Source organism: Pleurodeles waltl, chromosome 9 (genome assembly GCF_031143425.1).
Source record: "Pleurodeles waltl isolate 20211129_DDA chromosome 9, aPleWal1.hap1.20221129, whole genome shotgun sequence".
Classification (NCBI taxonomy): domain Eukaryota; kingdom Metazoa; phylum Chordata; class Amphibia; order Caudata; family Salamandridae; genus Pleurodeles; species Pleurodeles waltl.
Genome location: NC_090448.1, coordinates 773343588 through 773371242, shown reverse-complemented (window position 1 = coordinate 773371242; position 27655 = coordinate 773343588). Strand labels below are relative to the sequence as shown.

General features: G+C 43.8%; 1 long non-coding RNA gene across 1 annotated transcript; it reads left to right on the top strand.

Annotated features, from left to right (window-relative positions):
* The first annotated feature begins 14272 nt into the window (after positions 1-14272).
* LOC138258719 (uncharacterized) lies at positions 14273-18692 on the top strand. The gene is made up of 4 exons (XR_011198524.1): positions 14273-14504; positions 16246-16371; positions 17258-17372; positions 18450-18692. It is a non-coding gene; the product is annotated as an uncharacterized lncRNA (long non-coding RNA).
* The last annotated feature ends 8963 nt before the right edge of the window (positions 18693-27655 follow it).

Sequence of the window (27655 nt, the reverse complement as noted above, 5' to 3'; positions counted from 1 at the left end):
AATTATTTTTTGCCCCTTATTTCTCAAAAAAGAGTGAATGTATTTATACCAAATCAGAAAAAGCACAATCTGAGAACTAAGATCTAACTTTCTGTCGAATTTGGGGTAATTTCGTTCAGCAGTGTTTGTGACAGTGCTTCTTAAAGAAATCTATGGAAAATGCATGGGGATTTAGTTTTTTGGGCCCCCCTCTTTTTTTTCACCCCCCACTTGATGGATCCCCCCAAAACTTTCCATGCACAAACTAGTCAAAAAGTAGCACCTTTTTCGAAGGTTTTGTGAAGATTTGTCTAGCAGTGTCAAAGTTATTAGCAAAACAAGAACAGGCATTGTTTAAGTAAATGCTGACCTAACTATAACTACTATATATATATATATATATATATATATATATATATATATATATATATATATATATATATTTACTGAAAAAACAAAGCTTGCAGGGATGTTATAGTTAGGAAATATAATTTTTTTTAAACTTTAGAAAATCCACAAAATAACTGTGATTACAGGGACGTTATAGTTATGTTCAGATTTTATACACACAATAACATAGAAATTCAGCAGTTATAGCTAAAGTTATCTCAAGTAACTATAACTCGTGCGCTGAGGTAACTATATCTTGTGCCTCTGCCATGAAGAGTTCTCTCTTCAATAATCTTACAGCAAATGTTGCAATTATATTATCAATGATGTCATGAGTGATGTAACATGGGGTAAATAACAGAGCAAGGGCACGAGTAATAGTTAGGGCACAAGCTATAGTTTTTTTTTTTTTTTCAATCTTTTATTTATGCTTTTGAATAGCTCCACATACAAATATGCAATTGCAGTCATGTACAGTATATATTGACAGATATTACAAAAATATGAGATACAGACTTTGGCATCAATGATCCGGTCCGGAGTCTTCCACCTACGCGTGATCCCAAGGGACCTGGCCACATTCACACAACTCCCAGCTCTCTCGCCTCCTGTCACACAGTGTCACCCGCTCTGGCTCATCCGTTTCCTTGCCAATCCGATACTGCTTATAGATATCCCAATGGTTCGCAGGCCCATTTGTTGGGAGGAGCAGTTCACTATAATTGTCTGTTTGTGTATTACAGTACACAATGTCTCTATGCCAGTCTTCCACTGTTGGAACCGGACCCCGGTCCCATCGCATAGCGATACATCTCTTGGCCAGTAGCAACCCAACCGCCAACAACTTTCTGAATGTTTTCGGTAGCTATCTATCCCATCCCAAGAGTGCTATTATTGGTTCAAAATCTTGTTGTTGTCCGACTATTGCTTCCAGTTCGCCGAACACTGCTCTCCAGAAGCGCTGCACCCCATCGCAGGCCCAAGACATGGGCAAGAAGCCAGCCCGTTCCTCACCGCACCTAGGACAGCTCACGTTAGCTCATAACCCATATCTATGGCGCCTAAGGGGGGGGGGAAGAGTCAGAGTGCACCAGTTCACTCGTGGCTGCTTACCCACCCAGGCCATTCTAATGAGCAATACTCTCAGTGCATTCAAATAGGTTTTCGGCAATGATATCGGGATGGTCTGGAAAAAAACAATCGAGGAAGCACCACCATTTTCATGAGCATGAGTGCAATGCAGCCTACCAAGGACAATGGAAGCCTGATCCATCTTTCTACATCCCATGTCAACTTCTGGAGTGCAGCATTGAAATTATCAACCACTACTATCTTAAGGTCTGTGTGGATTTTAATGCCCAAATATCTTCCTGATTCTACTTCCCACTTGAGAGAGAATCCCACATCTACCTGTGTTGTCTCCCCTGTCAGGGGGAACATAACAGATTTGCTCCAGTTGACCTTGAGTCCAGAGAGCGCGCCGTATCTTGTAATCCCTCAGAGGATTGGAGCAACATTATGCTGCGGATCTTTGATATATAGTAGTGTGTCATCTGCGTAAGTCGAAAGCACAAGGGTATTATACCAAAAGCGCAGGCCGTGGTATCTATGGTACTCCCTCAGGGCACATGCCAGGGGCTCCGCCACCATTGCATTCAGCAAAGGGGAAAGCGGACACTCCTGGCTGGTGCCTCTAGTGATCCGAAAAGCCTCCGTCACCACTCCATTGATGCAGAGCCTAGCTGATGGCTCCCCATATAATGTGGACACCAGCCGTAAAAAAAAGTCCCCCACACCAAACCGCTGCAAGACGGCCCTCATGAAATACCACTCCACTGAATCGAACGCCTTCTCGGCGTCTAAAAAAACACCACTGCTTTTAACTTTGGGTTGATATTCTGCATTGTACCAAACAGCGTACGGAGATTCATAGTCAGGCTACGGGCCGGAACGAATCGCGCCGGTTCCGGTTGAATCAACCAGTGCAGCACCTTGGCCGAGCAGTCCGCCAAAATGTTAGCATAGATTTTAACATCTACATTGAGTAGCGACAGCAGATGGTAAGATGAGCATTGCTCTGGGGGCTTTCCTGGCTTAAGCAATGTGATCAGCATCGCTTCCCGCATCGATGGGGGAATAAGCCCCCCTTCCACCAGTTCCTCATAGACTTGTTTTAATTGCAAGAGCAGCACGTTTTTGTTGCTTTGTAGAAATGAACAGTTAGCCCATCAGGGCCTGTGGCCTTACCATTCACCATTCCCCCTAGTGCTCCGTCCATCTCCTCCAGAGTCAAAGGGGCCATAAGGGTTTCCCCATCCGCATCTGTGAAACCACGGCATAGTAATGTGTGTAAGATAGTCGTGATCTGGAGTGACCCTTGAGGCATGCAAAGATTGATAATATTCACGAAATCTAGCCACTGTATGTTCCGGGTCTCTAAGCTCACCGCCATCCACTGCCTGAATGGCTATAATTACATTTTTTTCTTGACTGGGACAGATCAAATTTGCCAGTACCGAACTAGGTCTTTCACCTTCCCTGTACACTCGGGCGGCAGCATATTTCCCCAGATGCTGAGTTTCCGCAAGGGCCGTATCCTGAAACTCCTGTAACTTAGCATGAATGTGCCCTAGTGTCTGGTTGTTTGCTGTATTCTGATGGTCCTGCTCTAGCTGTGCAGGTCCCGCACCAACAGCTGCAATCGCCCCCTAATCGATTTCAAAACCCCAGCATGTTTGGCTATGGTGATCCCCCTATTATAGACCCTAAATATCTCCCACACTATGCCTAAACTAGCCACCGAACCTTTATTAATCTGAAAAAGTCTTTAATCGCTATGGCCAGTTCATCTCGGAAGACAGAGTCTAGCAAAGAGTATGGGGAGAACCCTCCACGAGAACAGTGGGCTCGATGTTACATCCAAAGTCATCATCAATGGGACCGGGGAATGGTCAGAATAGGTCCTTGGCCAGGGGACCATAGGGTACAAGCTGCCCAACAGGCTCCTGGTGACCAGCTCCAAATCTATGCATGTGTACAAGTTGTGTGCAGCTGAGTAATGCATGTACCCACCTCTCTCTGGGTGCCTATCTCGCCAGGTGTCCACCAATCCCAGCTCAGAACCCAATTCCATCACTGCTCTAGCAGCGGCTGCCGGTCTGCGGTTCCCTCCTCCTGATCTGTCTAGCGCAGGGTCCATTGTGCACTTAAAGTCCCCACACCAGAGTTGTGGAAGACCCCCCCAGGAGCTCGCCTTAACAGCTAGAGCGCAGTAGAATTGGGGATCATTGTAATTTGGACCATATATGCCCACCAGTAAAAAAGGGCACAATACTCCATCCACATTGTGCTGCAATATACCGCCCCCTCCTGCGTCAACGGCCACCCCCGAAGGCTGATGCCGGAGATCCTTGAGGTCCAAATCAGTACACCCCAGGCATGTGAGGTGAAACCTGCCGCCAGGAACTGCCCCTGCAACCTCCTAGGGGTGAACACAGGGCTACCTGGTGCCAAGTGTGTCTCCTGTAAGATGGCAATATCTACTTTGTGTCTGTGCAGGTATGCCACTATCTTGAGTACCTTCCAAGCATCATTGAGACCTCGTACATTCCACGTGACCAGCCGTATCTCACGTGAGCCCCTATATCCAACCGGGCATGAGTGACTATGTGTCACCCGCCATAGTAGGACCCCAGTGTCGTGTCCCCCTCCCTTCATTAATGAATCTGCAATCGCACTTCATCAAACATAAAATACAACGCAAACAGTAAAACCACAACATCCCCCGAAACCCCGCCCCCCACCCACAGCAGGCAACACACCAACTTGCCCATCTGATTACTACTTCTCGAAACATCCTCCCACCCCCTCCTAACTTAGTCTACCTCTGCAGTAGTAATAAGTGGTGCACACAGGGGTGGATGTTGCCCAGTCACTTTGTGTTCCACTTGCGTGCCGGCCACCTATACAGTGTTGTTAACAAACTATTCCAAACATATATATTGCATATATGGTCACTAGAAAACACACAGACCTCCTATTGCTTCTCTCTGAACATACTATAAAATAAAATAATCTACAGCTTCAGCTTTCACCAACAGCCTACTAACTCTGGGACCCGGCGGCAGTGTAAAGTTATCCAGGAAGATCAGAAACACGAAGTCCCCACCATATGCGCTGCCTAAATGGACCTCCAGGACCGCATATGATTAGTCAGTGGTCCAACCCCCATCTAACTAGGGATCTGTATCATCCGCACTGCAACTTCCTTTATCTGCCACCCTGTGCTTTACAAACTGAGCTAGTTTCTTGTGATCTGTAAAATAGAGCGAACTCCCGTCCACTTCTACTCTCAATTTAGCGGGGTATAGCATTCTATATTCCAAGTGCAGGTCTCTCAGTTGTTTCTTCCCAGCTATGAACTGCCTCCTGCACCTGCAATGTGAAGTCCGGATACAGTGAGACTGTCATGCCTTCATAATGCAAAGTTTTCAGTTCCCTGGCGCGGTACAGGGCCGTGTCACGGTCCCTATAGTTCAACAGTCCCGCTATGATAGGGCACGGAGGAGCACCTGGAGGCGGGCGGGTTGCCAAGGATCGATGGGCTCTCTCCAGGACAAAAAGATCAGAGAAGGTGGTGCGTCCCAGCAACTGCACCAGCAAACGTTCAATAAAGCCCTCCATATTGTCGATCGTGGTAGACTCTGCGACTCCCACTATATGTAGGTTGTTTCTCCGGGACCTGGCCTCTAAGTCATCTACCTTAAGGCGTAAAGAGTTTAACATGACTGGTGACGAGCTATATCTGTCCACCCTCCACCTTTGACACCCGCCTCTCTAATTGATCAAGACGCTCCGCATGCTTATTCAGACATTCAGTCATTCTGTCCATGCGGTAGGAGAGGGAGTCTATCTTGCCATCAATCTGGATTAAGCTGTGCTGCATTGCCACCAAAATGTGGCGCAAATCTAGTCCCTCACCTGAAGGCATATCAGGTCCCCTCTCCGACACAAGCTCCACTCCATCACCCGCAGGGCCATTCGATTTACGGCGGTTTACTGAAGCTTAGCCTTGTCTTGTCCATCTTAGCCATCTTAGCCATTTTGCACACCCTGGAGGACATAAGTCACACACCAATCCGGGGGCGCTAGGGCGCAAGACACTTTCCTCTTCGCCACCTCTGTAGCGATTGCCAGCCGAGAACAGTGTCACCCCTGGGCGGATAAGCGCACCTCCGCAGCCAGTCACCTCGTGTCTTGTCGACTGGGCAGCGCATACCAGAGCACCCCAGGCCTCCAGCCAGGATCACGACACAGTCCAAGCCTCTGAGGGGTGCCGGTGGGTCCACGCATCCAGTTCTAGGGCATAAACAGCGCCCAGCTCAGGGTCTGCCCAGTGCAAGTGATCAAAGCGCAGGGGGGCCCTGAGCCAGCTCCAACCAGCAAGCAGTCCAGTCCCAGGGCCTATGACCGCGCTCCAACCGCGCTCCCTCCAATGCCACCTGCTCAATTCAAATGGGGCAAATCTCTTCCTGGCCCCATGGTCCCAGTCTCAGCCCAGCAGCCCCGTGACTCACCAGCAGGGCGGCCGCGACGAGCCCCAGGGTGCACGCTCCACCATTTCCAATGCACCAGGCCCCTCCGCGTGTCGCTGCCCTCCACCAGGGCCGCTCCAGCTACTAGTCGCCCTCCTGCACGCCTTCTCACAGTCAGGCCTTGCAAATCTCTTTGGTCCGGTTCGAGGCCCTCCAGCAGTACGATCACGCCCGACCCCCAGTGTGCTCTCTCCACGATCTCCGGTGCACCCAGCTGGGCCACTCCAGCTCCCAGTCTCCTCCCCTGTAGCTTCTCCTCCTTGTCGGGTCCCGCGTAGACCTCCACGTTGAGCAGCAGGCAGGCCGCACCGCTAGGCCCCGCCCCTCGGCCTCCTCCTCTGCCCGAGTCAGGGGGCCGTGGCGTTCTCCGTCTCATTTTCAGGGTCCAATCAAGGCCAGAGTGCACCCCGTACTTCCAGGGTGTTATTGTCGGCAGCGGCTGTGTTTTTCCGGGTCCAGAAAGCGTTTGTTAACAACGGATTATGATCGGATTGCGAGGTGGCCGGCGGAGCTCTGCTACAGCACGGCCATCTTGCGACCGGGTAAGCTCTGCAGCCCCGGGCACAAGCTATAGTTACTTGAGATAATTCTAACTGCTGAATCGCTATGATTTTGTTTGTGTCAAATCTGAACATAACTATAATATCCCGTAACTTTTGTTTTTTTTTTGGTGAATTTTTAAGGTTTTTTAAAATTGTATTTCCTTACTATAACGTCCCTGTAACTTCAGTTTTTTTAAATTAATTTCTACTTTTTTAATGCTATCTCCTAACCACTACATCCCAGTAACCTTTGTTTTTTTCAGTGAATTTCTAGGATTCTTTTATCTTTATTTCTAGGGTAATCTTTGATTACCGTATGTTAATTCAACCGCCAGGCCCTGTGGCTTAACCTCTGCATTCAGCCAACCCCACATTGTGCATGGCTGTTGCCGTGCGCAGCAGGGGGGGTTGGCCACAGGGCTTGGCCTGAAGCCACGCCCTGCAGCTAACCCCCTGCATGCAGCCAGCCCCACATCACGCACAGCCTTCGGGTGATTTAAGCCAAGTGGCCCCCTTCTCTTTTTAATATCGGCTGGGCATTGGAGGGTACCAGGAGCCGAAATCAACCTGGTGAGGTGGGGCCATTAGCGCTACCCTCCGCTCCATAAAATAAACAATCCGGCCCAGGACGGGGCCAGCCCATGGGACTAAAAAACACAAACAAGGGAGACCAGCCTTGTTTAAAAAAAAAAAATTGTCACAGATCCAAGGTTTTTGGCCCCAGTCCGGCTCCCCATCACCAGGTCTAGGTGGTCTGGGTATTCCTACCCTGCCCCTTGGGCTTTTTTGGGGGACTTTGGCAAGTTCAGAGTCCAAAGATATCTGCCACCACTTCCTGGTTAAAGTGGTGGCATCCAATCAGACCTCACCTTGAGATCTGATGGATCTGCAAACCACCCACGTCCTTATATATACATAATTTAAAAATAAACATTTGAAATTACTAAGTGTATTTACACTAAATTATAAAAAGCACTCTTTCTGGATTAAGATCTAGCTTTCTGCCAAATTATTTGTAATTTCGTTCAGTGGTTCGGGCTGAACTCATATTCAAAATCACTATGGAAAACTACATGGGAGAAAAGCATTTTGGAACGTGACGTTTTTCCTCATTCACCACTAAAGGAATCACCCTGAAACTTTCCAACAGCAGCTGAATTGACTGCCACACTAGTTTTGAAACAGTCATGAAGATTCGTCAAACTATACCAAAGTTTTTAGCAAAACAATAAATACTTTTCCTCTGAACTCTAGGTCATAATTATAACTACCTCCTGGAAGACTATTACCTAGTGGCACTTAAAATTGTTTTTTGCTGCAAATTCACAACAGCATCACAAATCCACAACAAAAATGTAAAAAAAAAGAAGTGCGGGCTCCCGTGCTTCTTAATACTTATACCCATGGGTGGGCCAAGTCATGGGGGGATTGATATTTGTAATGCGGGAAGCAGCGCCTCCCCATAGCCTCAGGGACCAGCACCTCCCCAGGGCAAACTGTAAAAAAAGATAGAAATAAAAATAGAAAGGGGGTTCGTTTTGGACCTCCAGGACCTAGGGAGCACCACCTCCACCGGTCCTATTTACGTGGGACGGGCCCCCCTCGTAGAGCCACAGATTGCCTTGAGGACCCCTCCCCTCCCGGGCCGGCTCCTGCTATATCCCATAAAATTATAGATCATATAACTGTGCATGGCAGGAGCGCAAGTTATAGTTACCTTAGGGCACGAGTTATAGTTACTTGAGATAACTCTAACTATAACAGGTGAATTTCTATGGTTTTGTACGTTTAAAATGGGAGCCTAACTATAACGTCACTGTAACCTTTGGTTTTTTAAGTGAATTTCTATTGTTTTTTTAAATTCTATTTCCTAACTATAACGTCCCTGTAGCCTTTGTTTTTTTCCAGTGAATTTTTAAGGTTTTTTAAAATCATATTATTATATATATATTTTAAATATATATATTCACAATATTTTGGTTATTGATATCTAAGCCCCACGATATCTGGTGGGATACTGCCTTATTTCCTTTGTACCAAGCATAACCAATCATGTTTTGTTAGCAGTTATTAGAACAAGCTTGTTTCATTACAAAATGGTTCCAAATGTTCTGGAGCCCGCGAACAAAGAAGTGCCCACCACTCCACAAATAAATTATAATGTTTAGACCTACCCAACCATGAGAGATGAAAATTCTGCAGTCCACTCCTTGCACCAACACAGGTCACACCTCTTCAGAAATGCATATCACTAATCTAGAAATCATTTTAACAGGGTTAAGTTAAACTTCATGTTTAGTGATCTCAAACCATTCACCCTTCCATCACTCTGACTCTACTCATATTGGATTCCTTGAATGAATCTTGCAGGGGGGGTCAGTCTATCCAGCAAAACGTGTCAGAAATTTAAAGTAGCACTCTTCACTGACTCTGATAGGACACATGCTCTTCAATACTGTCTGGTCCTGGGACCTACTAAATGTTACTTGGGTCTGATTCCATCCTCATATTTGGTATGCTGATGATATCCAACTTTCTCCTGACAGAAAGTACCAGTTTCAGCCCTAGAGATTAACCTACATATTTTGCCTAGAACTTTTTCTAAAACCACATTATCACATTTAACGTTTAAGAGTTTTGATTGTTTTAGAAGCCATGAAACACTTCTACATGAGACCACCACCCTATCTGACTGTTGAGATTCACACACCTTCAACCCCCAATTTCAAACAGCATGACTGTGGGATGGCGATGCACCACATTATTGTTACCAACTCTCCTGTTGACTACACATAATTCTAAACCATTGTTTCAAAGAGAGGGAGCACACTGCCTGCACTCCAGCAACAAAGTATAACCCCAAAGCATCATGGTAAATGCAGTTGATTCGTAGTCCGTTCAAAAAGTAAAAAGAGTCTTTCACCTCCGTAGGTGCAGCAAGTGCTGTATATCCCTGTAGATGTGTTTCTGGGTTTAGCCCGTCATCAGCAGGGAGCAGCGTGGACTAGGGGCTTGCTTGGAATGCCACCAAATATCTTCTCAGGTTTAAGTACCACTAATGGGGCACAGATGCCTCCCAAGGCTCATCAGCCTTGGCTCAAGGGAGCCGTCAAAAGACAGTTTCAAAGAGAGGAAACATACTGCCCGCACTCCAGCAACAAAGTATAACCTCAAAGCACTTTTTGAGAAGACATTTGGCGGTATTCCAAGCAAGCCCCTAGTCCACGCTGCCTGCCCTTTCTTTGAAACCATAATTCTAAACCATAATTGTATTTGTTTATAATAATTGGTGCATTTAGTTTCAATGGCTTATCAGATTGCATTACTCTATTATCATACATCGCCTCTAAAATCTTATTTACCTCATCACTGTCTATTGTGTTAAACTTCCTGCTCTAGGATAATGCACCCAGCTTCAAAATAATCTGCTTCTAAATCCTACCAAGATTTCTAACTATCCTCTAAACTCTATTTAATTAAATTTTCACTACATATCGTTGGTATGTGCATGGAATAAACTAGTTTCAAACTTTATTGGCAAAACCAATGGTTCATCGCATTCTCGCCATTCAATCCACTCTTGATGCCTTCTCTGAGATCTCATGCTAACTCATAAATGTTCACTGAGATTGATTTTTAACTCACTCTGCAAGTCTTTATTAATATACAGTTTCATTAAGAATTTTCAGTCTTCTACTTTAGACACAATAATGTTCTTTGATTCCGAATCCAATAGCTTTGTCATTTTTCTGCTATCCACATCTCCCACACGATACAGCTGATCTGTACACGACCCACCAAAAGCACAGTTAGGGGCATATTTACAAGCTCTTTGCCCCTCCTTTCTCCACCCTAGTGAACTTTATTTTACGATAAGGAGGAGTTAAGGAGGCCCCCACTGTCTGCCATATTTACAAATTGACGCAATGCATGCATTGTGCCTCTTTGTAACCCCATGCGCCACATTATATCTGCGCCAGGTATAATGTATGCAAGAGGGGCGTTCCCATGCAAGGAGGCCCAAAACAAATGGCACTGCATCTAAATTATGTCTTAATAACGAGCACTTCCTAGTAGACTTCAACCCTTGGCCATCTAACACACCAATGCATGCCTTGAGGAAAATGCCTTTCTATGATTTTCAAAGGGCCACAAGTACAGGCACAGGTTACATGTCCCACATTTACACTAAGTCACAACTATACTGTTGTAGGCGAATTCGGGGGGGGCGACTGTGTGCCGATGTAAGTTTGATAGCGTCAATCCTCTTTTTTGTTATAGTTAGCACCCTAAAATATTAAGTAAGACTGGATGAAATTCACTTTAATCGTGTGCAGACGTTTTGCGAACAGCCCAATAAATTATGCAAAATGTAGGTTTCGCTTTTTTTACCTTTTTAGTGCGAAATTCGTCCTTGCACCCATTTTGTGCAAAATTGAAAAATCAGTGCATGACTTGAACATGCTTTGTTGACGTTGTTTTCTTGCTCCTGTGATAGAATGTTTATCTGGTCGATAATTGAATGACGTGACGTGGCATAACGGAGTAATCCCTTGCATGTTGGGTAACATTCATATCGCAAAATGCCAAAAATGATGGAAGATTACACCAGCATTAATATGTAACCTGGACCTAATATTACGTTCAAGATAAGATGTGGTTCACCTGTCAGTAAACTGATCTCACAGAAAACCTTTGCACGCTTTAAAAGTTCGTGGATGGACCACACAAGGTCCCAGGTCAAACAGGATTACTTTAGAAGCCATCTCAGAATCATTGGATGATCATCCAACTACTGTAGAAGTCATTTTCATGTCATCCAATGTCATCAGCCTCCTGAAGTCATCAGCAAACTTTAGAAATGTAGCCCGATGATCTGAGGATGACTTGAAAATGACCACCTGATTACTTCACAAGGTGGGATTGTTCCTGAGGACTTGAGGATGATTTCAAAATGACTTTCTGATTACTCCAGCAAATAAGATTGTTTCTGATGATTTGAGGATTAGTGTCTGCTCATACAATGTTGCAACTAAATAGAAATAAGAATATCAGTAGTAACTTTGTGCACAGTACATTGTGAGTTATGGTAAGTATATCAGGAGTATATTTATATCACAGTGTTTTTACATCGGGTGCCTTTACTTTGTATGCTTAAATATGAGTCCTTTTTAAATTATTCCTAGATGTGTGCAGTAAAATAGAACTATATATAAATGCCTTTAATTAATTATGTCAATTTATTTTAAATGATTTTACATATGTATTTGCACCTGCTACCTAGCAGGAGGGAGTGTGTGTTTATACATGTATATATATGTACATATAGAGGGAGAGAGAGTGAGTGACAAAATATATATGCGTATATATTTTAATATTATATTATTAAGATTAATTTAATGTATTAGTACCTTTACACTAATCTTAAAAATATGTAGCATTTAACTATCAATAAATTACCATAATGGTATAAACGTTTGTGTTGTTTGTTTTTAATAATCTTTTATGTATCCCTAACAAACCCTTACACTCCAATTACATATTCAATCTTAAAGCCTAAAGTAATACCATTACTTTATTTTTGCTATGCCACACCCAGTAGTGGTGAGGCAGACAGAGATTCTTCTGGTAACCTAATCCAGTTTTCACATGCTGGTTCAAGCCCCCAGGTCTCAGGGCCAGTGTGTCTTTTAGTAATTTTCTTAGGAGTCCTAAAGCCTGGACCAGGGGTAAGGTAGTTATTTCCCCATTTATGTAGTTTAGTTAGGAATTCTTATAACAAATATTTGGAGCATATGATTTCAATCTTTGTAGTATTCGGTCTTAGGATATACCATCACTATGTCAGTAAAAGGTTTCAGAATGGCAGAGGCTCTCTTCTAAATTTCTCTGAACGAGGGCGCACATTCCACCAAACCCAAAGTGCTCACGGCAGGTAAGTACTAGAGAACGTGCCTCTGCCATGTGGAGGTTATTTGCAGTTTATATACTCATATACAGATACCAACATTTGGGGTAGGCAAGCAAACGTAGATTTTTTAAAGTTGGTATTCTTTATCAGCAGCAGACAAAATAAGTATCTATTCCGTGGTTAAAAACATTTGAACGGGGTAAAATCACCTTATTCAGTGATTGGATGAATCTGAATGTGCAGTGCTTTCCTTTGTGCAGACCTGGGTGTTATTTCTGGGACTGTTAAAGGAATCAGTGCTTTGCTTTTTTTTAACATTCACCGAGGGATGCTTGAGACACTCTCAAGGGATTCTGGAAGAATTGCTAGGCTAAGACTGGGACCGCTGGAATAATTTCCAAAAGGCATCGACCACAAGAACGATGACAACATTTTATGTCCTTTGATAAAGAAACAAGAGTAAGCAAAGGGATTTGGAAAACACGCGCTGGGTGACATACAGTGAAGGTACAATGGGAAGAATTCATTAGTGGACATACTAAAAATGAATTGTGCACATTACAGGTATGGTTTCAGTCTCTTCCAGATAATTGTAATGCCCTCAGGTGGCTGGATGGGAAATGTAAATATGGAATACTTTGCACTAATTTAATTAAAAAATATATGAAAGCCAGGAAACTGATTGCTGAACCCCCGCTGAGCCAGTAAGCTAGCTTGTCTCTAAAAGCCAAAGCATCATCTAAGCTATCAGATGACTACAGGACATGAAAGGATGTGGCGTGCAACCAAAGTTGCTGATTTTGGAGCTTGGGAATCCGGTTCAGGTCACAGCGTCTGTTTAACAACCCGTGATTCTGGCCAAATTACTTAACACACCGTGCCTTTAAAAAATTAGAGGTACGTTTGGGTTGAGTTTCTGAAATATAAAACTTCAAACAAAAAAAGCAAACGTTAAGTAAAAATGCAAGTAAGAGTCTTTCCGATTGAAAAATCATTATTTCATGATTGCTTAGGTTTCACTTTAGTGCACTAAATAGCCTTGCATTGACAACTGTTAAAGGTACGTTTTCACCTGAGCTGTTTTCCACAGCTACAATACCATGAGAATACTGATATCGCTATATCAAGCAATATTAATTTGTCATGTGCACTGCAGACAAGACCAGTAGTGTTTTTGTATGTGTAGCAACAAGGTTGTCCACTAAATGAGTCAGACCGAAAAAAAGGTGAGAGATGTGGCACAACGTCCAGAACTGCGGGTTTTGGAAATGGGGAACCCGGTTTGAGTCTTGTCTCGTCGTCTCAACACCTGGTCAGTATGAGCAAATCGCCAAATCCTCTGTGCTGGAAAATAAAATAAACGTGACCTTATGTCATATAACTGGTGATCATGTAAAGCTCTATATAAAAGTTCGCCCTCTATAAAACCTTTGAAACAAAAAATATTTTCATAGGGTGTACAATTTGGCTAAATGCGGAAATGTGGTAGTTCTGATCAGGTCACCAAACAAATACGCATATCCCAGTTTGTTTTCCCTAAAAGCTTACGTTATTTTTATATACTTATATTTATATAATGTTATCAGGCAAACGCGCTAAATAAAATTACAGATGCAGCGCTGAGAGAGCTGTTGCAGTGGCAGGAAGCCCCTTTGGCAACATTCAGACGCTGACAGTCGTCTCTGTTTGCTATAAGAACAAAGCAAAACATTTAGCAAGTGACTAATTGTGTCATTTTCATCTGAACGTTACCTGACCCGTTTTTCATAGATTTATATCGGTTACACACGCTCCTACAATTAAAACTACATGTCCCATAATGCTATGTGAAGAAGGCACTTCTGAGCAGATTGTTTTTACTCATACACTTCCGGTGGGGCCGGAAGTACGTCAGTTGTAGAGCCATGTTTAGCTAACGTTGTGATTCCGACGGCAAGGAAGAGCCCCTGAGACTGAGACCTTTGAGAGCGAGAGAGGATGGTGATTACTCATCTTTGAGGGTCTATGACCCGGTTTTCCTGACTGCTGGGGAGAGTCTTTACAAATGAAATAAACGAAGATTTTGTTTATTACACCGGGAGGTATCAGGTAATGATTGCGGGGCAGGGGCATGCTATTCTGATTTGTTTGTGTTACGAATTTCAAGGGGTACAGCCAAAATAAGGCAGAAAAACACCCAAAACACGTTTTGTATAGCAATGAATGTGTATTGTTATTTAAAAAGGTATCCATTTGTTAAGCTTAGCTCGTTTTCAGCACCAGATGGAGTAAGTTAATTGCATTTTTTAACACAGGCAAAAGTAGCTTCGGCTGACCCATTTTATATTTTTTTCAAGAAAGTGGACTGGATGCAGAGGTCGATGTTAGCTCCCCCGAGAGTGATGCCTCAGCTAGACACAACAATAATTCCCCTTGTATTTGGCAAGGGTATCGAGGACATGCTAAAATGCCACAGAAAGTTGTGTTTCGGGCTGCAACTTTTAAGATAAGAAGAGATCTATGGTTCTGCTGATATTTTGGGCAGCATAGACTTTACTTGACATGTAAGGGTTAAAGAGCAAAATAAAAGCAGACACAATGCGCTCCAACTGTCTTCAGCTCTCAGTGGCACCTCCTTTTAATAAACACCGTCATACATGTGCCTTTTGGTTACGATTTTAATTGTAATATCTTTAAATTTTGATCTGAAAAGCTCATTTACCCTTCTCTGGGAGATCTGGGTCAGCACAGGTTTCAGAAAGGAGAATATGTGCCTCACCCCCATTCTCCCTGCCATTTGATGCAAGTTCCAGAAGCAGGCCATGAGTCTGAGCCCCATCGTGCCTGCTGCACATTCATTGGACTTGAACCTGCCTGAAATGTTCATTTTCACATCTTCTGTAACTTTTGAGGCTCTGCTTATTTTTGACCAATGTCACTGTATTTGTATCAATGATTCTAGCTAAATTAGTTACATAAGTGGATCTTTGCCCTGACTGCAAGTACGTTTTGTGTACTAAAGCACGTATATGTGCATGTTTCTGATATTGGCCCACCTGTTCTGCCTATTTTCCTTCTCTTTACAAAGTTCTGCAGCCATCAACATTCTCCACATTTCTGCATTTGCTCTGATTATGTAATCCATCAACCACTAGCATACACCAACACTGGCACTTTTGTATTTGCACACAGCCATCATACTTCAAAATCACCCTCCTCCGTCACATTCACCCACTATCATATGTTCACACATTCTCTGTCTTTCTCCAACGCATCCTCCATTATAGGTACATACAACCAACATCATATGACAACCTATCCACCATTAAACTACCACACAGACAGCAGTCTATGTCAACACAAGCAACTTCATATGGCCACACACTCACCATTATACATCCTCACCTCAACAGTAGGCCAGCAAACCTACCACATGTCCACACACTACCATATGCTGAAAACGCCCACCATCCTATGGCGACACAACCCGTATTTTTACAACACACTTACCATAATACTCCAACACAACCAACATCATCCACTAGTACAACCACCATCCTTTGGCCATGTGCAGCATGGGGTTTGTGTTTTTTTTTTTCTTAGTGTTTTTTAAAATTATTTTTCTCTGGATCTGCAGATCCGTCACAAATTTACACAGGGGGTGTCCTTGAGACACGGCAGATCCGCAGGCAAACACGCAGATCCACTACCCACTGGCAATCACCAGTAGGTTTTATATATATATATATATATATATATATATATATATATATATATATATATATATATATATATATATATATATATATAATATATCCATAATAATGATTTATTTGCTTTATCCCTCAAGGAAATCACTGCCATTTATTAATGGAAATGACTGCTTTTGAACTGATTCCATTGCTGGTCCCATGGATGAAGGCTAATTCTTACAGGGAGAAGTGAGAGCTTTATGAGCTGAGTGAGTCTTTGAAAGGTAAGTGACTGATAATATATTAAGAATCATTACTTGTGCTGTGTATAGCTGCCAATAAATCATTAATGGGTGGACTGTGTAGTTATGTTAGGTCTGGGGGGAAGGAGAGGAGCTGGGGAAAAAAACCACGGAAAGGAAAGTTTCCTTTACGGACTAGGTGGTCTCACACACTATATAGTGTCATGCTTCATCATATGACCACCTAGCCCCACCCAGGTAGGACAGTGCCACCTGGGCGGACTCAACCTCACTGTTAAAAGAACAGGAGGGAGTGCGTAACTTTAATGGGGTAGCCGACATGTTTCTGCATGTAGTGATTCCTACTTAAACACTGCAAAAATAATCACAAATGGAAGGGAGGGCCTACCGCTCCAAGCGGTCCTGAATGAGAGGTCGGTATAGGCGCACAGAGAGCGCCCACCTTTGATGCAAGTCTTACTATAAGGGGACGCTCCCTCTCCAGGCTACCCCATTTTAGACAGGTGACCTTGTGAGTCATTGCTCTCACACTGGTTCCCCATCCTTTTTAACCACACCACACAGGACCCCCATTAAAGTTACTCGGGTACCTGAGTAGGTGTTTTTATTTCCCTAGTATAGCTGGATCCCTATCTCCAGGAATAAGATTAATTTACGCACTCCCTCCTGTTCTTTTAACAGTCCACCCATTTTTCACCTCTAGTTGAGGACTATGAGTGGTCTAGCGTCACAACTAGTACACTATTGACCCCCCCACTTTATATACAACCCCGCACTCCCCTTTTTTGTGATTGTGTTCTTGTGGGAGCCGAGTGCGGTTTTGGTTTTTTTCCCCTTGCTCCCATCCGCTCTCCCTTGTGTAATGTAATAAATCATTAATCACAAACCACCACTTTTATTTTTATAGTATACGTAAAGTAACACAAGTGCGTGTTTGAAGATGTTAAGGCTGCCCAACAAGATGAAGGTTTTCTCAGGCTCAATCTCCCCTTAACCAAAAGAACCTGCATTTATGAAAATAGGTAATTAAGGTTTTGTATTAGAATAGCTTCTTCTGATGTACACTGGATTGATGTTTAATTGCTAAAAATGCAAATGTTGCAGGTGAAAGTATTTTAGACCAAACATGTATATTGTTGGTGAAACACAATAACATACATAAATGCCCAAAGCTTCTTTAGGGCAGCGTTAGGCACCTTTAATTAGGTGTGCCAGGTGCAAACAGGTATAGTACACCCTATTACATATAATGCACAGCATCCAGTACAGCAGTTTAGAAAAGGGCAGTGCAGCTGTTTGAAACAGCTGCTTTCTTTTTTTCACAGTGAAAGCAGGGAACCGAGCTCCCCCTCCATTCAGGTGCAGTGGATGGCTTCACCCCCTTGCAGGGGGATGTCTGGGGTATCCATTGGGAAGCCCTTTTTAGAGGGAGGCACAGTCAAGTATGCCTCCTGACGGCCTCTTTGCCTCTGCACTGACATCAGTAATGCACTTTAGGAACAGAGATAATTTATTTTCCTCACTGCATGAGGTTATAAGGTAATATAATTTACATGAGGGAATGACACCATAAGATAGCACTGGCAGGGCCAACATTACAGAAGGAGCTTCACAACGGTCTTCTGCCCTTCTTGTCATACTAAAATGCCCACATGGGCATGAGAAGTGGCTGTAGGTGTCCTTTGTGTCTCTGGGGTGCTTTAGGTAATAAAGCCTCCTGTGTCCCATAATGCTTGTAACTTTGGGAACCTAATGAGTTGCTTTATGTCACATCTTCTCATCATCTGTAATTTAGCCCACGTCTTCCTTCCTCCCTTGACCTTTACATTTTAAAATTGAAACTATGGGTCCATATTTGGCAGCGCTTGAAACCCCTCATTTTCTGTTTGATTATGAAGAAAAACAGTTTGAAACATAAAAAGGAGCACTGCTGTAGATTGTACTATACAGTAATTGTACTATAACCATATTATCTCAAGCTTACACACAGTCCAATGTTTGGGGTTTCTTTGCTCTTTTTGAAAGTGTACTGCTTATATAAAAATGTAAAATAAAGTGTAGAGAGCAAGCTACTAATGTATGCGTTTGTTATTTTTCAGATATGAGAATTCTTTGTGCATGGCTTACAGCTGGTTCTTCTTGGGGAAGAGAACATGAGGAAGAAGCATGCCTCAAGAATCTTCAAATCTAAAAGAGGCGTAATGAAATGTCAGATTGTGGAACTGCGCATTGCATTTTTTTCCTTCAATGATTCTTTATATAATTGTTAATGGTATTATTTTCTGCAGCGTTGTGCGTTGCTTTGGGGCCAAAGTAGCTTTTTACCTAAATAAATATAATGTTCACACATCATTGAAGATCTTTTTCATTTTAATCAGTTATTTCTGTCTTTTGCCAAAGAAAGTAACCATATTTTAAAATCAAAAACCTCTAGTTAATACCTTGCACCTCCAATGAAGGTAATACCCAAGGAGCATAGTATGAAGATGCAAGCTGTCAGGTGTCTTTTAAATGCGGAATATTTGTCTGTTTTGCTTGAACCTCATTTTATTGCAGCTGTATTTTTTGCCATTGTCTGATGCATTGCATCCCACCACATTTCCCTTTTTGGTATAGACCCAGTAACCTCCCTAGTATTTATTTACAAGCAAAAGGGGGTTCATACCTTTTGCTTGAGGAACCATGAATGGGAAGTGACATTTGCGGAGTGTGTTCTTGTAAACAACAAACTTCAACAAGTTAATTACCCTTGCTGAGATTTATTCTTTCAGGAATAATCCCCCAACAGCTCCTGGAATAATTTACACTTATTGTGCAAAATCTTCCTAAGTAATTCAAGCTTGTTTTGAAGTTGTCAGGAAATCATCCTATAGTAATCCATACTCGTTTTAAAGTTGTCTTGAAATCATCCAGAACTAATTTGCACTCATTGTTAAGTTATCACAAAATCATCCTTGAGTAATCATCACTCATCCTAAAGCTGTCCTGGAATCATCCATTAGTAATCCACTCTCATCCTGAAGTTGTCACTGAGTATTCCTAGAGTAGTAGGAGATCATCACACACTTTTAATTGAAGTCATCAGATCATCATCCTGGGGTAGTTTTACTGATGACTCTAGAGTCATCTCATTTAAATATTTCGCCCTATACACATACTTCAGGATGGTTTTGGATGACTTCACCAGATCATTACAGGAATAGCCCAGCTGAAGTCATCAGATGACTTCAAAATGACTCCAGGAAGATCTTCCTCTTTGACTTGGGGTTCGACGAATCATCAAAGTGATAAACTCCTAATGCAAAGATCTTCAGAACAACTTCCTCAGATCCATCACCAATACTTGCTCATCGCACAATGGAAGAAAGACTATAAGAAGTCTTTCCTTTACACTCATGTGAGAAGCAACCTGGCATTCTGATGGCTTCCAGTGGCTGTATTCAAAAACAACATTGGTAGCTTTGTGGCCACTGACAGATTTAAATGACGGCAGGCTCTGGGTCTTATGTGGTGTTCTACCGCATTATTGTGCTTGTTTATAACGAAATACAAAAGTAATAAATAAAAACTATGAACCACGATGTTATTGTAAACGTAAATGTAGGTTTACTAGACTTAACCTTTTAAATGCCGACGTTGGCACCAAACGGCAGCCGTACTTCCTCCCCAGTGCGTCTTTACAGGACTCCCTTTAGTTTGCACCAGAGGACTTCCGATTTTCATTTTAGAGGTTGGACTGCTGGGTAAGAACTTCACCAGCAGCCCCAGTCTTTCTTTTTTTGCCTTCTGAAATGACCCTAACACCCCCAACACAAACGGATCCAAAATGCAATATAGAGAGATGGGTAATAGTGGCAGGGGCGGTTTTTGGCGCCAAGTCTGGTTGTCCACCAAAACAAACCTACCAAACCCTGGCATTTCTGAAGACTAGACCCCACAGGAGTCCAGTGTGGTGTCCTCAGTGTGCATCCTACAAAGGTTTCTTTCCCACAATGCCCTGTAAACCTCAAAGTTTGCCTAAAATTTCTTTGACGTACACTTTCAGAATCTGCAGGTTTGTACACAATTCCTACCACATTGTGTTCGTCCACTTGTCTCGTAAAAATGCTAGCCCACTTGTGTGGTTGGGCCTAGTGTCTCTGATAAAAATGGATCAAACCAGGTCAATGGGAATCCTTGCCAGAGGGTGGAAGGGGCCATAGAAATGCAAGGAGAATGTGTGGTTTTAGGCAAAGTTTGAGAAACAGTAATGGGATCCATGTGAGGCCCACCGCCCTGGGCTCACCCAGGTGTCTAGTTTTCAGAAATGTCTGGGTTTGTTAGGTTTCTGTGGATGGCTGCTGAACTCTGACCCAAAATTTCAGCTACCGTCGTTGCCAAACCAGCTATTTAAAAAAAAAAAATGTTTTACAGGATATATTGATGTCTCCGCTTTGCATTTTGGACCCTTTTTCTGTCAGGACTGCTAAGGCCATGAATACAAGTAAGGTACCATTTTTGTAGGGAAACTTGGGGGAGCACTGGGTAATTGAAAATGTGTTGCTCACCTCAGACTCCAGAACTTTCCATCACAGAAAAGTGAGGAACATGTGTGTTTTTAACCCGTGGTTGATGTTTGCAAAGGCATCTGGGAAACACCTGGTGACACCCACGCAAGCCAGCCCACCCTTGGCTCTCTCAGGTGTCTAGTTTTCATGAATGTGCAGATTTTGTAGATTTCGTTAGGTTCCGGATAAGCTAGGCCCAAAATCCACAGCGAACAGATTTGCAAACAAGCTTTGGCAAAGCCAATAGGGGTTGCCTATACAAGAGCGATTGGCTTTGGCAGTGTATTTTGCCATGTTGTACACCAGTGTGGCTGCTGTCCAGCATTGCTAAAAGTTAGTGCCCTGGAGTGTCAGATTGGAGTGTGGGAGTAGAGTGTCGTAGAGTGGATTTGTTAGATTGTCATGGGGTGGAATGGGGGAGTAACAGTTCCTTCTACTCAACTTATAGAGTTGAGTAGAGGGGAGTAGAGTTCAGTGGCAGAGGAGTGTCGTAGAGTGGAGTGGACGGTGAAATAGGGTAGATTGGGATGGAGTGGATTGAGGCAGCTGGGTAGATTGGATTGGAGTAGAGTGGGATTGATTAGACTGGGGGTAGAGTGGGTGGATTGAGTGAAGTGGAGTGGATTACTGTGGGGTGGATTATATTGGATTGAGGTGGGTGGTTTGGATTGCACTGATAGGAGTGGGGTGGATTGGATTGGAGTGAAGTGGGATAGATTGGACTGGATTGGGGTGGATTGGACTGGAGTGGGGTTGATTGGATTCACTGGATTGGAGTGGGGTAGATTGGACTGAATTGGAGTGTGGTGGGCTGAATGGACTGGATTGGAGTTGGGTGGACTGAACAGGGTTAGTGTGGGGTGGATTGGATTGGGCAAGAGTAGGATATAATGGAGTAGAGTGTGGTGGATTCGAGTGAGTGGGGTGGATTGGAGTGGGTGGAGTGGGGTGGATAGGATTGGAGTGTGGTTGACTGAAATGGGTGGGGTGGAGTGGGCTTCAGTGGGATGGATTGGGTTGCTGTGGGCTGGGTTGGATTTGGTTGGGGTGGGGTGTAATGGATTGGACTGGGGTGGATTGGATTGGGGTGGATTAGATTGGAGTGGGGTGGATTGGATTGGATTAGAGTGGAGTGGATTGGATTGGAGTGGTGTGGATTGGTGTGGGGTGGATTAATTTGAGAGGGTGAACTGGATTGGAGTGGGGTAGATTAAGGTGATTTGGAGTGGGGTGGATTCTACTGGAGAAGGACAGATTAATATGGACTGTATTGGACTGGAGTGGAATGGATTAAAGTGTATTGTATTAGAGTGGGATGGATGGCGTGGTGTGGGTGGATTGAGTGAGGTGGATTGGGTAGCAGTGGACTTGATTGGATTGAGTGGATAGGATTGGGTAGATTGGTTTGAATGGATTGGAGTGCTGTGGGTGGTATTGAAGTGGGGTGGGTTGGATTGGAGTGGTTTGAGATGGATTGGAGTGAGGTGAGTTGGATTGGAGTGGGTTTAATTGGAGTGGGTTGTTTGGGATTTGAGTGGGCAGGGTGGAGTGGAGCAGGTTGGAGTGAGAAAGATTTGTTTGGCTTAAAGTGGGGCAGATTGGAATGGGGCAGACTGAAATAGAATGGAGAGGTGTAGACTGAAGTGGGATGGTTTGGAGGACAGTTTGTTTTGAATTGGAGTGGGTCAGACTAGAGTGGGGCAGATTGTATTAGGGTGGATGGATTGGAGTGGGGTGGACTGGATTGAGGTGGAGTGGATTGGATTGGGTTGGTGTGGGATGGATTGGATGGGAGAGGGGTGGATTGGGATGGAGTAGGGTGGATTGGTTTGGGGAGGTGGATTGGATTGGAGCAGGACATATTGTTTTGAATTAGAGTGGGTCAAATTTGAGTGGGGCGAATTCGAGTGGGACAGATTGTTTTGGTTTGGAGTGGAGCAGACTGGATTGGGTTGGATTGGAGTGGGGCAGACTGTTTTGGGTTAGAGTGGGGCAGATTGGAGAGGGGCGGACTTAAGTGGAACAGATTGTTTTGGATTGGAGTGGGGCAGCTTGGAGTGGGGTGGATTTGAATGGGTCAGATTGTTTTGGATTGGAAAATGTGTGTTTGTATCCAAGGTTTGAGGGTTGCAAGCAGGGGTGGTTCCTTTATAGGGGTTTAGGGGCGTTGAACTTTTACTGCAAGTCCTCACACCTGAGACACACATTATTTTTTCCTAATTTCCTTTTATCCTATCACCGTTCAATTTTTCCCCATTAGGGGCAGGGCTACAGCACTCTTTCTGCCAGACTGATTTGACAACCAGGAGCAGTTAACTGAACTGCGCAGGTCAGTTTGGCTGGTGTTTTAGCTCTGGCCAGCCTAACATGCGCAGTTCAGGCTTCTACTATAATGCTACCAGGAAGTTTAAAGAGAAGTAACATAGCCCCATTGGCCTGACCTAGCTAGTCCTGGCACTGCTCTTATGCTGTTTACTATTGGAAGCAGCATTAATTCTGGGCTTGGATTGGCATGTATCGTTTGGAGCTTTCTGTACGACCAACATGCACAAGTTTAGAGCCAGACAGCAGGATGCAGGAGAATGTGACTTTGGCTGCACTGCTTCACATCCATTTGTCCAGGTAAGATCATGTTTATTTTTACCAGTCTTATGGATGGTAAATGCTTTATAAAGAGATGTGTCCAGATCACCTCTGCATTGCAGAATTCAATTCCTAAAGCAGAGGTGAAAGGGCACATTCTATTTATAAAACATTTATCATTCATTACAAGCTTTTTTAACATTTACTTGGGTATCCCACCACTTTCAAATGTCACGAGTCACCACTGGTTGCAAGGGCTTCTGGTAAAATAACCTGGAAAAAGCCATGCAAATCATGCATTCCTTGACTTGCCCTGGTTACTAGTTTTCAGAAAAGTGCAGGTTTAATATGTTTCTTTAAGTGCCGGCTTAACTATGGCCCAAAGTCCACAGCTACCCAAATTGCAAAAAAGGTTTGGTATTCATTGGAAAAAGTGAATGTGTCCATGTTGCATTTTGAGCCCTTTCCTGTTGTGCCTTATAAATGTAACCCAGTGCGCCAGAACAAAAACATTTTTCAAAATGCCCTCTGAAACACATCCTAGTATGAGTACCCACAAATTCAGAGATGTAGAAATAAACAATGCTCCTATAGTCAGCATCTAGTGTATATTTCAGAAATAAATAGGTTTCCTTTACACCCATTTTCACTCTTTATATATACACGATATGAATTGCGTTATACTCGTACCCAATGAAAAACCGTTCTAAGGTGCATCTCAGTTGTTGGCTCTGAGCACCTCGGGTTGTTGCAGAACCCATAAACCCTGTGACAGAAGAGTCTACTGATGTACTAGTGTATTTCTTTTATAAATTGGCCTTTGTAACAAGAAGTTACAAATGAACGGTTGTTGAAAATGGCTGTTTTTCATACTAATTTTCAATATTTGTTTAGTTCAATATTAGGGCCCAGTTAGGAGTAGCTTATTATATTCTGATCTGAGTGTAAACACCTGTTTACTCATGGGTCGGAATTATGAGTTAAAAGGGATTTAATGCACCCAATAATTATTGGGTGCATTAAATACGTCAAGCTTTGTTAACTTTCGGCAAGTCAAACCTGCTGAAATTTAACAGGAGAAATGTGTACGCTATTGCAACACTTTGTAAACCCATGTGCCAGATTATGCCTGGGCCAAGCATAATGTATGCAAAGGGAGGGGTGATGTTCCAACGCAGGGAGGCCCAAAAAAATAGTGTGGTGAAATTTGCAACATTTCACTGCGCTATTTTTTCCGTCATTTTTAATGCTTGCTCAGAGCAGGCGTTAAATTGATGCATTCATTGTAATTAATGGGCCTCCATGTGCTTTGCTACACTAACATCACATTTTTTAAGCCAGTGCAGCAAAGCGCCACAATAGCGTAAAAAATGTGGAAGCTATTGTCCTAACGACCGCCATGGTGCGCTGTATTGTAAATTCAGCACAACCATGGTGTAATTAGGTGGGGCAGTGGTGATGCAAGAAAAGTGGGGCATCGGGACCGAAGCTCCATTTTCTTGTAAATATGCCCCTTGATGTGTTGATGAGACCCAGTCATTAGCTATCCCGGATTCACCCAGTGGCTTATGCTTGCTTTTAACCGCTGGGTGAACGCAAGGATTCTTATCCCAAGAGAGCACCGTCATCAGCTCCGGCACAATACAAATGGGTAGTAGTGCAGGCATGCCCAACATAGGTTCAAGAAGGCCAGATCAATGCCAGATTTTCAGGTTAATCACTGAGACCCCAATAATAAGGTTCCCCTTATACGTGGTGGCGAGATACTGGGACCAGCAGGGGAATTACCAGAGATCATAAATTAAAGTCCACGGAATGAGGATAAACTTGCAGAACCTGAGATTAACAGGTCCTTTGTCATTGGGTATTCCAAGAATTGGCGGAGTTTAAATATCATATTTATCTCTCGCTGTGGGGAGAGCCTAAACATCTGAGGCCGGGCAGTGGGGTGGGGAGTTGTCAAACATCCTGTGGGGAAGGCACCAAAATGTGTGCGTGGGCCTGGGCTCTCCCTGGAGAGCATTGTTGGCTCCCCTGATGTTGCTGGATGGGATGGAAGGGGCTGGGTTGTGCCTCTGTCAAGTAACCTCTACCCCTCCACATCTGTGGGGTTGGTTACCAGTTGCACAGCTGACCCTAGTAAAACCCGGTTTGGGAGGTTCAGGCCTGGTACTTTGGGGTCTGAAACACTGTAACGCTTGTATTTGCCCAGGGTGGTATCTCCCCTGGGACTACCGCTCCGTGCAACTCGTAATGATTATGAAAATTAGTTCCTTCTAGATTGATTATATGCAAAGTCATCCTATGTAGATTTCATAAATACCTTCCGTCGATGAAGCCTCATTTGCCTACTTCGCATAGATGTAGTAGCGTTTGGGTGGTAATACCCAGGACCACTGGAATTATGCGGCAAGGGAGGCCAAATTATGTTGTACGGTTGAGTGCATTATGTGGTAAGCGAAGTCCAATTATGCTGCCTAATGGGGCACAAATTGTGGAAGTAATACTTCATTATGTTGTAATTAATACACAGGTTAACTCTATCTGGTCAAACGTGTTCTCTCATTAGTAACAGATGATCATTCAAATACAGCGATAAGCATCAGAAAAGGGGTTAGGAAACCTTGCGATGTGCCTTCCACTGCGCAGCAAAGTGCCACTGCGTTAATTACAACGTTTGAGCTAGAAACCATTTTTGTTAAAATCAGAAGATTATACGGCAGATGATAGATTATGTGGCAAACCATTAATTATGCAGAAAACGCCACGGCCGCAAAATCTGATATTTCCAATGCACCTGGTTATACCTCTTCGGAAGGCATTTGGATGCATGCTGACTTTGAATCTGGCCTTTACCTCTGACCCACAGTGGAGCCTTGGGCATCTCGCTTTGCCTCCATTCGTGCAGATTTCAATGAATGTGTTCACCTTACTGTGCACCCTCGTTGGTGGATATCTGGTATTGACCCTCCACCTGTACATCTTGGGGTGAAAAAGTGGCTAAAACTTTGAATCTGTGGCTAAAAATAGGCAATGCCTAGTGACGAAAATACTGTTGTTGACTAAGAAACCTACCCCACTGCACCCTCCTCTGGAGATTTTTTTTCTTAAAATCAAAGATTTTGAAGTGAAAATGCAGATGGTAGAGGGGGAGGTGAGTTCAGAACAGGGGCAAAACATTCTGCGTTTAGCTGTTGCCTTTTTTCTCTGTGGGTTGGCACAGGTAATGATCTCTACTCTGCAGCCTCCATGCCCACTTAGAAGTGGCCGTGGGTGTGAAAACATCAACCCACCAGAAAGCTGTTCAGTGAGAGCTTCTGCGTGTTTGTTTATCTCAGTGTGAGTTCATCTGTGTGTATCCTTGCTGTCTTTCTAACTCTGTGTTTATTTTGTTCCCTTTGTATCATTTGGTATGTACCGCTCGTGTGTCCGTCTTTCTGTAGCAGTGTGTGTCTGTAGTGCCGGACTGGGGAATTAAAAGCAGGCGTGGCGAAAATACTCATAGATTCCCCCCTCCCATCCTCTCCTGAGACAATCTCTCTGTTTCCATCCATTCAGTGTCTCTCTCTCTCTCCTCTCTGGTTGCCTTTTCTCTACTTCGCCCTCCCTCTCTTCTTTCTCTTTTGAAGGCCGCTTTGCCTGCTACAATGAATCCCAGGGAGCTGGGAATGTGGCAGAGGCACCGCGAGTCCAGTTCGTTTAAAACCATCCTCCAAGGGCTCCAGACCACTGGGGAAATACCGGGGGAATAAAAAGCCTGTCTGGCTGGTGTGTCTGTATCAGTGCATAATTTTGTGGAAAAAAGTAAGTCTTAGGGCACTCGTCAAGAGGCCACTGCAGTTTGCACTACACATTGTCTGTGTCAGTGCTGCCATGACAGTACCTGCACGCAGTGGTGGCCGGCAGCTTTAGGAGGGAGGGGGGCGGGCGGGAAGCACACACACACACACACACACTCATCCTTTCACACAGACACGTATGCACATCCATTAACAACACTCATGCCATTCAAACGTGCACGCACGCACCAAACATTCATTTTAAAACATCACACACTCATTCTTTCACCCACACACGCACGCACATCCATTAACACTCATAACATTGAAACATGCACGCATGCACGAAACATTCATTTTAAAAGATCACACACACTCATTCTTTCACACACGCAT